The 12,870-nt window shown below is 39.7% G+C and overlaps 2 protein-coding genes across 4 annotated transcripts in view; both read right to left on the bottom strand.

The window, feature by feature from the left end:
• Positions 1 to 12,870, bottom strand: part of LOC115749289 (receptor-like protein 7) — a 163,162-nt gene that overhangs the window by 132,144 nt on the left and 18,148 nt on the right. The window lies entirely within an intron of this gene.
• Positions 1 to 12,870, bottom strand: part of LOC115745714 (receptor like protein 22-like) — a 35,479-nt gene that overhangs the window by 21,982 nt on the left and 627 nt on the right. The gene's annotated exons all lie outside the window — the stretch shown is intronic.

Below are 12,870 nucleotides of genomic sequence, written 5' to 3'. Positions count from 1 at the left end.
GTCTTATGCAACGACCCAAAAATATCACAACTAAAGGTAACCATCATGAGAGATGTCGAGTGTTTTGAAGATGAAGCCTGAGACTAGAACCAAAAGGTGATCAAAAAAGCATCACAATTGAAGGTGAACCATTGGAGAGAGAGACAGAAGAACCTCAATCATCTTCAACTGGTGGTACATCTTCTTCATCAACAGTAGCTTCAGAACTACCACTATGTCGTTCATAACGATTGTGACATCATGTATTCCGACTCGCTTTCAAAACTTTGAATAAATGAAAAGTCTCATTGATGTATTTCAGTCTAATCTCACTCGGTATTGATATCTCTTGAGCAGACTAATCAAATGGGAATGGCTAGCTAGGAAAATCAAGTACGTAGACCTAAGAACTTGATCCCGGACTGACTCTTTGGCCATGAAAATTGTTGAGGGAATATTTTGGACAAATATAGGCCGATCCTAGAATGATTAAGGAACAATTTGGATAATACCCTACGCTTGGATCATGGGTGATTCCGTTTGACCTCGTATGGGTTCCAAATGTCTCTAAATTATTTTCTAACAATCGTGTCCATCGAGACTAGTATTGACCCTCGCAATTGAATGACAACCAAAGTCGTCATGGCTCGAGAAATTCTTAAACGTGATATTAATCGCTGGTCGATACGCGTAACTCCTAAAAGCCGCCCGTTAGTTTGAGATACATTGAAATTTCAATTGATCGAGATTGATCGCGAATCGAGCTTCAGAATTTGACGTTGGACCTTCAGGGGTTTCAATAATTAAATTTTGGACGTTTCCTCATCCAGTGTATGGTACTTCGTGGTTCGCCCCAAAGGGTTCAGGAAAAATAAAATTTGGACTGGAAATGGGAAAATACCCATTTACCCTTGGAGATTATCCAATTTTTCACTTTGGCCGAAGGGCATTTCGGTCAAATCACCCCCTTGGCCGAAATTTGATTAGTCTTTGTGGGGGAAATTACCATTTTGCCCTTCTTGCATTCAAGACCCAAAATATATATGCCAAAAGAATTATCCTAACCTTTTATTAATAAATTTTTTGGCCTTCTTCCTCATAAATCCAAGACCACTTTCTCTCTCTATCTCACTTTTCTCTCACTTGGCCGAACTCACCATTGTCTCTCTCCCTCTCACTGAAAATTTCCAAGCTACCACCGGTTTTGCTTTGAACCGCCGGAGCTCAACCACCATTGTGAATCGCCGGGACCACCGGATCTTCGTGGATCAAAGCCGATCGAGAGGAATTGCCGGAGCCGCCGGTTGGGATAAAAATCTCTCTCCACTTTCTCGCCGGAAAATTTGCTAAACTTTGGGTAAATTGGTTTCTAACCTTGGATTAGGTATCTAGGTTGCTAATAGACATTAGATTGTGTAGTTTTGATGAAAATTTGTGGGAATTGCTCTTGGAATCAAGCTTGGCCGAAAATGAGAGGAGGAGGAGAGAGAAAGTTTGTGTTCTTGAGTGAATAGTGATATGCATGATTGAGATTGAAGGGTTAGGATTTAATCTAGCTTTGTCATGTTTTGATTGAACGGTCCTTATTGAATCTTGCTTAGGAAGATTGATCGGACGGCTGAGATTGAATCTTGTTTTATGTAGATTAATTGTGTGGTAGAAATTAAATGCACGTTAGAGTATTTTAATCGTACAGTCCCGATTAATTGCCACGTTAGTATGGTTTAATTGTATAGTATGTATTAAATGTACGTTAGCGAAATTTTGATCAGACAGTGATTATTAATTGCTAGGTTAGCATAATTAATATCGTGTGGCGTAGATTAATTTTTGTTGTAGCATAAATTAATCATGTGGCTTGATTGGCCGACGGCTTGAGTGTGATCTAATCGAGTGGTCGCGATTTATTATTTATTCAACGTGAGTGAATCACGTGGTCCCGATTGAATATTTATTCAGTATACTTAAATCGAGTGGTCTCGATTAGGCAGTTGAGGAAAATTAGAAAGATCGTGTGGTCCCGATCTTTATTTGGAAAAAAAAAATGGTGAGATCGGGTGGTCTCGATCTGCTAATCGGGAAGTTTAGCAAGATCACGTGGCGAAGATTGATCGATCGGAAGGATTTAAGAGATCGTATGGTATTGGATGAGCGATCGAGGAATTATTGTTGTCATATGGTCTTTATGAGGATTATTTGAGAGGAATGTAGAATTTTACCCTGAAGCGTTATGACGCCGGATTCGTATTTTATAAGACCATCGTTTACCCCGAGGCGTTAAACGCGAGGTTGTGCTTATTATTTTATCCTAAGGCGTTAAACGCGAGATATTAACATGATGCATTATTACGCGGGTTATAGTGACCTGAGGCATTATTACGCGGGTCCGAACTATATAACGGCCTGAGGCATTGTTACGCGGGTCTGTCCATTTATATGTTAGCCTGATGCGTTAAACACGGGCATTTGAGTAACGTGGGATATTTATATTGTAGCCCGAGGTGTTAAACGCGGGCTCTGGAGTAACGTGGAATATTTTATTGACAGTTTGAGGCGTGGAACGCCGATATGGGAGTAACATGAAATTTTTGTAAAGGTGTGACAATTTTAGGAGAAAGAATGAAATATCCTGGAATTTATTTGTTGAATTTTTTATTGAAAGAGGAATTGTTGGGAATTGCTCACCTAGGACGTGTCTAGAGGCACTAGCGCCTTAGCCTAAGATTAGGGACCTTCTAACTGAGATTCATTCTCACTCCGTAGTGGGCTCTCTTTTTCAGACCCTCCGCCTCAATAATGAATGACCCACCTCAGAAGTTCGGCATTCCCCGGGATATGGATACGTTAGTAACAGAGTATCCGGTTGGGGAGGATCAAGTGTATTATAGGCACGCTACTACGGTTTGGGTGGACATAGGAGAGCTCTATTGGAAGCCCCATACATACGTGGCGTGGATGTACCATCACGGGGATTTGTCGGTGGGTCTGCTGAGTGGATTCGATATTCCATACGATGGTGTTGGGGAATGGGACCCCACTAATGCTGCACCTCCAGACGGCATAATGGTGCACCCCGATGCTGGACCGGCAGGTTTGGAGCCCGACCCCGAGGTCATGGCACCAGGAGAGGATGGGGAAGTTGTAGAGCCATCGGATGTGGAACAGCCACTAGAAGTGGATGAGGACGAGTTGGCAGCTATGGATGAAATAGTAGCGGATAGCGAGGATGAGGCCTAGGGTAGTTGGCCTCTTGACTTTTGTAGAGTGTTTTCTTTTGGAAGCATAGTGGGCTTCGACCACGTAATCTTTTGTTATATGTGGTCACAGGCTTGTACGGTGGCCTTTGAAGCCCTAGGTTTGAAAGCGATAACAACTATGTATATATGTACATAAGTTTGTTTTTATCATCTCAAGTTATCGTTTTGTTGTTGGTTTATGTATGGGAATTTGTTTCTGCTTCCGCATGTTTTTATTTTATTGGCCTTTGGATCCTGGAGAACTGTACATAAGCGTGGCCGGATGGGATGTCGACGAGCTCGTAGGGTTCGGGTCGTGATAGCGATTGCGGGAGACACTAGCCAAATTCAGGGATTATGTGGTCACAAAAAAAGATGACAGTCACAGTGACAGAATCACCGATGAAATAATGGTAATTTTTTGTTTATTTGCCATATGTGACCCTGTATCCAATGATGAAGCAACTGTAGATGAGAAGTAGACCCAAGCAATGGATGGAGAAATCTACTCCATTGAGAAGAATGATAATGAGTTCTAACTTCTTTACCACATGGTAAGAAGTCCATTGATATCTAGTGGGTGTATAAGACAAAGTACAAACCCAACGGTCAGGTGGACTGTTACAAAGCTAGATTGATTGTAAAGGGCTACAAGCAAGAACCGGATATTGATTATTTTGAAGTATTTGCACCAGTGACCCGATTGGATATCATTCGGATGATTTGAGCCCTTGCAGCTCAAAACTGTTGGAAGATCCTATTAGAGCATGGCTATCAAAAGTGTATGTGTGAGTATACATTGTACATTAAGTCAAACACTAGCAGTGACATCATATTTGTATGCCTTTATGTTGATGACTTGACATTTATAGGGAGTCATGAAAAAATGTCTGCTGAATTCAGGGAGGCATGATTAGCTACTTTGAGATGACATATTTGGGATTGATGTCCTATTTTCTTGGTCTTGAAGTGAAGCAAACATATAATGTCATATTTATTTCACAGCAAAAGTATGCTAATGACATTTTGAAGCGATTGAAATTGGAATCGCTCAAACCAATTCGAATTCCCCGTAATAGAACAGTTGGAGCTGAAGAAAGAAGCGGAGGTGTCAAAGACGAAGTTGTTTCTCCGCTCGAGCAAGAGCAGTCTTTGATCAATGCCGAGACACTGGGCTGCAGCTGAAGCCGTAGCAACGTCGGAGAAGATGGAGATAGTGGACATAGCAAGAAGAAGCGATAAGACGATCCAATGGTTCATCGGAAGAAGGTGGAAGAAGAGGACGGGAAGAGGGAGTCAACCGAAACGAAGTTGAGACTTGGGAGCGGAGGAGTCGTCCAACGTAAGTGCAATTATTCTTCCTGGGATTGCAGTGGAGGTCTATATGGTCCATAATTCTCATCACATCGTATCATGCGTTTTTTTGGGTCCCCTTGCGCGACTATCTTAAGTTGAGTTGACTTGGGAATGCAAGTGGTGCTCCCCAGATGGGCTGATTTCTACAGTTCTGTTTACGACTAAAAGGGAATTTGTTCCTTGCGTGGTGAATACCTAATATTGATAGTAAATTTAAAAATGCTAAGTAAGATGTCACCAGTCATTTGTTAGTTCGATCAATTAATTATAAATTACGAATGAAATGATAGTTTTACCATTGACAAATTAAACAATAAATTATAATTTATTTTAGATTTTACTGGCGGGCACACTAGTATTTGCAAGTTATCTATGAAATTACAACTTTTCCACTCACAAAATCCAACAATATATTACCCACTTGCCTTTTATTTTTATAAGTGGGGATGTGAGCTTTTGTAAGCTATCGTTGAAATAACAATTTTACAACTCACAAAACTTGAGAAAAGTACATTAGAAGTGCCATAACTTTTGTACGGCATTCACTTGAGTGCCATAACTTTCAAAACGTTCATTTAAGTGTCATAACTTTCAAAAATCGTTCACTTGAGTGCCATACTGATGTGGCAGCCGGAAAGCTAACGTGGTACGCTGGAAAAGTTGTTGTAGCACTCAAGTAAACGATTTTGCTTCAACGTGATACTCAAGTGAACGATTTTTAAAAGTTATGGCACTTAAGTGAACATTTTGGAAGTTATGGCACTCAAGTGAACGTTGTACACAAGTTATGGCACTCATGATGTACTTATCCTCACAAAACCTAATAGTAGATTATTACTTTTTATTTTTTATTTTTATTAGTGTTTGTAAGTTACTAATGAAGTGAAAATTTATCATCCACAAACTCAGTAGTAAATTATCACTTGTTTTTTTATATTTCAGAAGTGGTAGCAAGCGTTTGCAAGATAGCCATGAAATAAAAATTTTACCATAACATCGACAAACAGAACATTAGATTGCTACTTGTTTTAGACTTTGCAGGGGAGCACCAAACTGTTTAGAAGTTATATTAATGAAATAATTATTTTACCACCATAAGCCTAATATTAGAGTAACATTTGTTTATAAAATTTATAAAGTTGCTAAAATTTTAGCACCATATTGAGAGTCTCAAGTCGCTAATATTGTTGCATGATTTTACCCCGGTTATATCAATGCTGTTACAAGTTCATTGTTGAGCATGACTTCATTCGGCCAATAAGTTTGATCACAGAAAGCAGTGAGCTATGGCTCATTGTCCCAAGTTATAAAAAGGCAATTTCTAACATCAAATTCGTTATCTTAATCTAGGCAAGATGTCAGTTTTCATAGGCGATAACAAAATGTCAAAAAATATCCCTAACATCTAACATCTTTTCAAAACGAATTCTCTAATATTCATAAAAGTAAGGACCTGGAAGTGGAAAGTTTCGTGCGAAATGAGCAATGTCAAGAACAGAGAAATGCTAGGACGAGTGGTCAAAGTAAACGCGTGCGGGTGGGGACGATTCTGTCTGGTGTTAACGTTCATTGTGGGATTGATGATGTTACTTTCTCTGTGGACTCCTGTGTAGGGAATAGGAGCAGAAACGCGCTTGTGTCTGTCGGGCTTTGCTTTTTTCGTTTGCGGATTTCCTTGGTGTCAATTAATGTTACGCTAGCCAGAGCAAGAAAAATCAAACTTCAATAGATAGTATAAGACCAGCTTAGGGAAAAGATATATAGGTTATAGTTAGTGGTGAAATTAGAGAAGTTAAATAATGACCAAATCCAGAGGGTGGTTCAGTATTAGAACAATCTAAATATCACGCTTCAAGAAACGTTCAATTTTATATCGGATTCATATTCCTTGCAGCCACTAAAGCCAAAATTGAATCGGAGATGGAGTCGGGTTTCACGCGAATGGACCCTTTTCTTGCATTGGAGATTGTCGGTGGACGAAAGGTTGTTGAGAATATCACAAGTTCTCTAGTAAAAGAAAGCACCCTTTTTTTTCTTCACTTGTTAAAGTTTGATAACTAATTGAAAAGAACAAATGTTCTATCGATTGACGGTTGTTGTTTTGTTAAACGTGCGCTTGTGTCTACTTAGGTGTTCCTAGTATTTTCGTAATCTTTGGTAACCTGCAAATGATTCTTATGATCCGACTCAATTTTATTATATCTTAATTGTATTACCATTGTGGGTCTACACTGAGAACGTATCTGGTAGGGCTGACTTCCCATTGTAGATGCATGTTCATATTCCATGTCCAAATTTTCTTTGCTTTTCCACAAAGTCACGACCATATGCAAGATTGTCTCTTGGATGATTGGCGGGTGATGACCGACCTAAAGTGGTGTTGGGAATATATTTCAGCGGGTACATGAAAGAGGTCTAATCGATCTTGTCAATATTCATATTTAAATCAGATTAGACTCGGAAATTTAAGTCTAGATACTTGATTCAAACTCAATCTGGTCAAAGCTCAACTATTTTAGATTGAGTTTCACTTGCGAACCCTTTTTTTTTTTTTTATAAACTTAAAATGAGTCAGCCTGATTTGACTCGGTTATTGTAAATGAGTTTTCGTCGGAGCTTGATTCAAGCTTTAGCTAAAATTCGAATTTCATTAAATCCGAACTGATGAGGTACAAACTTAATTAATTGATGATAAGAACAGGAAAAATATGATCATAAATTTTCAGCATTATAATGTAGACTCTATCTACTGACAACACTATTTTTTAACATAACTATTCTTACAAATGAGCACCATTTCAGTCTTTCTTTTTCTACATCAGTTCTTTACTCCTTTCTCAACTTTCTTTAAAGAAAGATTCCATTTTTTCCCTGTTTTTGGATATTATTATTAACGCTAATTTATTTAAGGGTGGGAAAATTGCTAATTTAATTTTAAACATATTATTTATTTATTTTATAATAACATTATTGTGGCATTAGGTTTAGACTTTTCCAATTCAAAAGCATTCCATCTAAGTTAAAACAATCCTCACTAAAGAATTTTCTTCATTGCAAAAATTTTCAGCCCAAAACTCCAGGAGAACACTTACATAGTTGTGTCATATTCTTATTTGTACACTAGACGAAGACCTACTTCTATTACTGCTATTGCTAAGCAAAAGTTCTATTGATCGACAAGCAGAACCGTCTTTTCAATGGTGACGAAGAACTATGAAGAGAAGGAAGAAGAAATTACTCTTTCTCAAGTTTATTAACTGAACCTCAAGGGAAATCTTCATGGATGTGTGTCTGAACAGTTCTTTATCCAAGAATCGATAATAAGCAAATCTCCATGATCCCATAAGCACTAACGAACAACAAAATACCCAGAAGCCAACGACGAAACCGAGCGGTATGCCCATGCAAAACCATTTCTTCAAGCTATCATCATTATCGCCATCGTCACCAGCTTCTTTCGTCCCTTTTGTGGCAATTGAGCAAATTTTGTTGAGCAGAAGCCAGCAGGTTTCCATCGAAGGAACTTATGGAAAATGCGAGAAACTGTGCACTTTCCGAGATGCTTCCCACAAGTTAATTATTTGAGAGGCTCAGAAACGAAAGGAATCAAGATTTGCAAGCTGAGCTGGTATGCTTCCACTGAGGTAATTCCACGATAGGTCCAACGACTCAAGGTGATCCAACTCCTTATAACAGGAGGAATTGAGCCTGAGATGGCCTTAGGCAATAGGTTGAGGAAATAAAATGCTTTGAGATCCCCAAGGGTGTCCGGTATTGGACCCTTCAATCTATGGCCCGAGAAGTTGATCGATGTGAAAACAGTTAGAATCTTGACGAGTTCTAGCCGCCGATCTTTGAAGGTTACACTCAATGTATATTGATAATAGAGTGGAACTTGATAATAGACCCCACTCAGATGCAAAAGGACCATCGAAATTGTTTGAAGACAGGTCAATGATTTGAAGCATCTGCCAGGTGCTGGGACTATGCGAACATCCAATTTCCCCGTACGTTTTGTTGGATCGTAAAATAAGGACAAGAATACTTGATATGGCCTTTAAATGGCATGGAAATGTAGCCTCAAGGACACGAACAGTTGATATAGCCTTTAAATGGCATGGAAATGTACCTTGTATTTGATTGTCCCCAATAGACAAAACCTCCAACATCGTGTTATTTGCCAACGACATCGGAATCTGCCCCTACATGTTCTCGAGATGTTTTGCGGAATATCGCCATTTAACTAATTATTACACATATTCAATACCTTGAGGAATTCCGTCATTAAACAATCAGGAATAGTTCCATTCAGATGGTTATGGGAGAGGTCGAGGAAGGCCAATTCAGACTGGTTAGCCAAAAACTGAGGCAATGTGTGCAGCTAGCAGAAAGCCAACTTTAAAGTAGCAAGGACAAGGAATGAAGGCGCCTGGGCAGTATCTGTGGCATTAATGGAAAATTGATTGTAGGAAACATCCAAATAAGAAAGATTTCTCAGCTGCTGAACCAAATTAATATGGAATGAGATTTCTGAGATTACCAATTGATTCTGGGAGCCTCCTGGAAATATTCGTGAAACTAAGAACCAGTCTCTCAAGAGAACCATTCAGAGACAGATGGTGTGTGAGATGGCTGGGGTTAAGCCCAATCACTTTGGCAGATTTATGAGATTACCAATTGATTATGGCTACTGCTGCTTTCATTCTCTTTGTTTTTACCATCGTTAAGGCCAGCCCAAGGACTAACCAACTTCAGGAACTCAGTTTCAAAAACATAATTAGAGACAGACCATTGAAACTTGTTACATGCGTGGTTTCATTTCTCGATATCACTTTAGCCGCAACTCGTAATTTTGCTTTTAGATTGCTAAAAACTTGCATCCTCCTTGCAGTTAGATCATGTGCTACCGGATGGAACTAGTCCTTGACAGACGAAGAGCGTCCATCGTATTAACGCTAGGATTTAACATATATTTCCAGAGAACTTACAAAATGTCATTGCAGCGAATCGAAATTAGGAGATCACATGTTTCATACAAATGTTATTGCAGCAATAATCACAAGCGAGACCAATGATGAAGTGAACCAATCAACCAGGACCAAATTCAATCCCATGAACTGACCAGGATTCATAACCTTTCAGGATTGAAATTTATCCAAAATCTCCATGCAACTTCTTAGAGCCAGGAACGTTGAACCTTCGGTCTAGATTGGAGGGGGTACATGTTTGAAGAATCTTCATTTCATCCGAATTTGAAGAACTTCTTTTGATTGAATGGCTTCCCTACAATAGACATTTATGGAGAGGAAAAATATTGAACTTGGTAACTTGGTATAATTGAGCATAACGACCAAGTGACATGCCATTGTTCTCATACCAAGGATGTTAGATTTTTCTAGTATAACCAAATCCCCTGGGTCACAAATTCATGGTTTGCAACAGTAAGGTGAGCTCTTGCATATTACTAGGGCTCGTAACTGGCTCACAATTAATTGGTGGCACCTCCACAGTAAATTAAATTAAGTGACAGAACGAGAAAACAAAGTTGCCACTGGTAAGACTTGGGAGTGTTTGTACTAGATGTAGGTGCCACCTCGGAAAAAGGATCATTAGGGGTCACTTAGCAATCCGTCAATTTCCCTGACAGATCTCCACCCTGGGAGGGTTGCAACATTACATTTGAAAGTTTGTCACTTAAGTACCTTCAATAAATGATGGTAATTATTGGAATAGTTGGTAATTTTCAAAGATTATTGATAATTTTGTATTAAAAATTCGTAAGTTTAACCCATTACGAGCCCCCAAATAAATATTCATAAGGTAACAAAACCCATGAAATCGTAAGTAAGTGTTACTCAGTAGATTCCAAGAGTTGGTAGCTCAATCACCCTTGTGATAAGTTCTCACATTTTTCAACCATCACCCCTCCTCGCGTCTCTCTCGCTCTCCCTCCCTTGTGTTCTACATTTCACTGTCCTTTTTCTAATGAATTATATTAGTTTCTTTTGATTTAACATTATTGACTTTTAAACTTTTTTGTTAATAAAGAAATTATGAACATAGCATTCCACGTCTAACGTACTAGGAGTTATTTAAGGGCTTGATTGAGAATAGGATAGAGTTAGAGGAGTTGATTCAACAAACAAAAACAAAACAAAAAAATGAAAGATCCAATTTTGCACGCGCAAATTTGAAGGATCTACTTTTAAATGGCGGTGAAGAAATATGAAGAGAAGAAAGAACTAAAGTACTCTTTATAAGTTTAGTAATTGCACCTCAGTGGAAAACTTCATGGACGGGAGTGTCTGAATAGCACTTTATCCCAGAATCGATAGTAGGCAAACCTCCAAGATTTGATAAACGCCAACGGACCACAAAATACCCAAAAGCCAACCACAAAGCCAACCGGTATGCCCATGTAAAACCACTTCTTCTCGCTATCATCATTGTCACCATCATCATCTGTGTCCCTTTGAGTTGGAGCACTACCCACTTCTTCTGTCCCCTTTGTTGTAGTTGAGCAAGTGTTGTTGAGCTGAAGCTCGCACAATCCAAGGTTTCCTTCGAAGGAACTTTTGGGAAACGTGAGAAAGTGTCCGCTGTTCGGGATGCTTCCCACAAGTTGATTGTTTGAGAGGTTTAGGAACGAAAGGAAATCAAGATTCGTAAGTTGAGCCGGTATGGATCTGTTGAGGTAGTTCCATGACAGGTCCAACGACTCAAGTTGATCCAGATTACCTAAAGTAGGAGGAATTGAACCCGAGATGGCATTATGCGATAGGTTGAGGAAATAGAGTGCTTTGAGATCTCCAAGTGTGTCTGGTATTGGACCCTCCAATCTATTGCCCGATAAGTCGATCGATGTGAAAATAGTCAGAATCTTGACGAGTTCTAGCTTCAAACCTTTGAAGGTTACACTCACTGTATCTTGATAATAGAGCCCGCTCTCTCTGTATAACTCATACCGTAGGTGATTGAACTCTACGTTGGCCTTCATTGCCTCCCAAGATGCGAGGAGATTCGCAGGCAGTGTGCCGCTGAAATTATTTGAAGACAGGTCAATGATTTGAAGCTTCTGCCAGGCGCAAGGACTATGCGGACATCCAATTTCCCCATGCAATTTATTGGATCGTAAAACAAGGACACGGAGACTTGATATAGCCTGGAAATGGCATGGAAATGTCCCGTGTATTTGATTGTCCCCGACGTTCACAACCTCCAACTTCATGCAATTTGCCAACGACAATGGAATTTGCCCTTGCAACAAATTCTCACTGAAATCCAATGTCTTCAGATTGCATGTTCCCAGGATGTTTTGCGGAATATGGCCACTCAACCGGTTATTCCTCAGATTCAATACCTTGAGAAATGTCATGATCAGACAATCCGGAATAGTTCCACTCAGATGGTTACCTGATAAGTCGAGCACTTCAAGATAATTATCAGCATTGCAAATTGACGTCGGGATGGACCCACTGATATTATTCTTCGAAAGGGAGAAGAAAACCATGTTTAACATGTAGTCACCGATGTCATCCGGAATAACCGAGTTGATGTTGTTACTTGAGAAATCCAAGTATTGGGCGTATGGCGGCAAGGGTGGCATGCTCCCTCGGAGCATGTTTGAATGGAGGTCGACAACAAACAGAGCAGAAGTGAGATTGCGAGGTGTTTCGAAACCTTCAAAGGAATTAGAGGAAAGATTGAGATGCCCAAGATGTTCTAGTGTCCATATCCATCTTGGTATCTCCCCTTGAATATAATTGTGGGAGAGGTCTAGGGAGGCCAGTTCAGATTGGTTAGACAAGAACTGAGGCACTGTCCAGAGCTGGCAGGAAGCCAAATGTAACGTTTGAAATTCAGGGAAAGAGGATGCAGCATCAGAAGCAGATGCCGTAAACTTAATGGATAAGCCACTGTACGATAGATTGAGATAAGTTAAATTTCCAAATCTCTGAAGCGCGTTGACATTCATGGAGCCACTGAAATTATTGGAAGAAAGTGAAAGGTACCCAAGCCCCTGCAGTTTAAATATGGATGCTGGTAGTGAACCTTGTAACAGATTGCTACCCAAATCAAGCGTGCCCAGTTGATTCGAAGAGACATTCGGATATATGATAAGCTGACCAGAAAATTTATTCTGTGAAAGCTGTATTGTCTCAAGTCGGGGAAGTGAAAACAAAGTAGGGGGAATGTCGCCTTCCAATGAATTGTGTTCCAGTGCCAGAATTTCAAGATTCAGAAGGTTTTCCCAGCCTACGGAGGTGATCCGACCCGTTAAAGCATTGTTATAAGACAA

Source organism: Rhodamnia argentea, chromosome 10, assembly GCF_020921035.1.
Source record: "Rhodamnia argentea isolate NSW1041297 chromosome 10, ASM2092103v1, whole genome shotgun sequence".
Classification (NCBI taxonomy): Eukaryota; Viridiplantae; Streptophyta; class Magnoliopsida; order Myrtales; family Myrtaceae; genus Rhodamnia; species Rhodamnia argentea.
The sequence above is the reverse complement of the archived record's forward strand: the minus strand, read 5'-3'. Positions and strand labels throughout refer to the sequence as shown.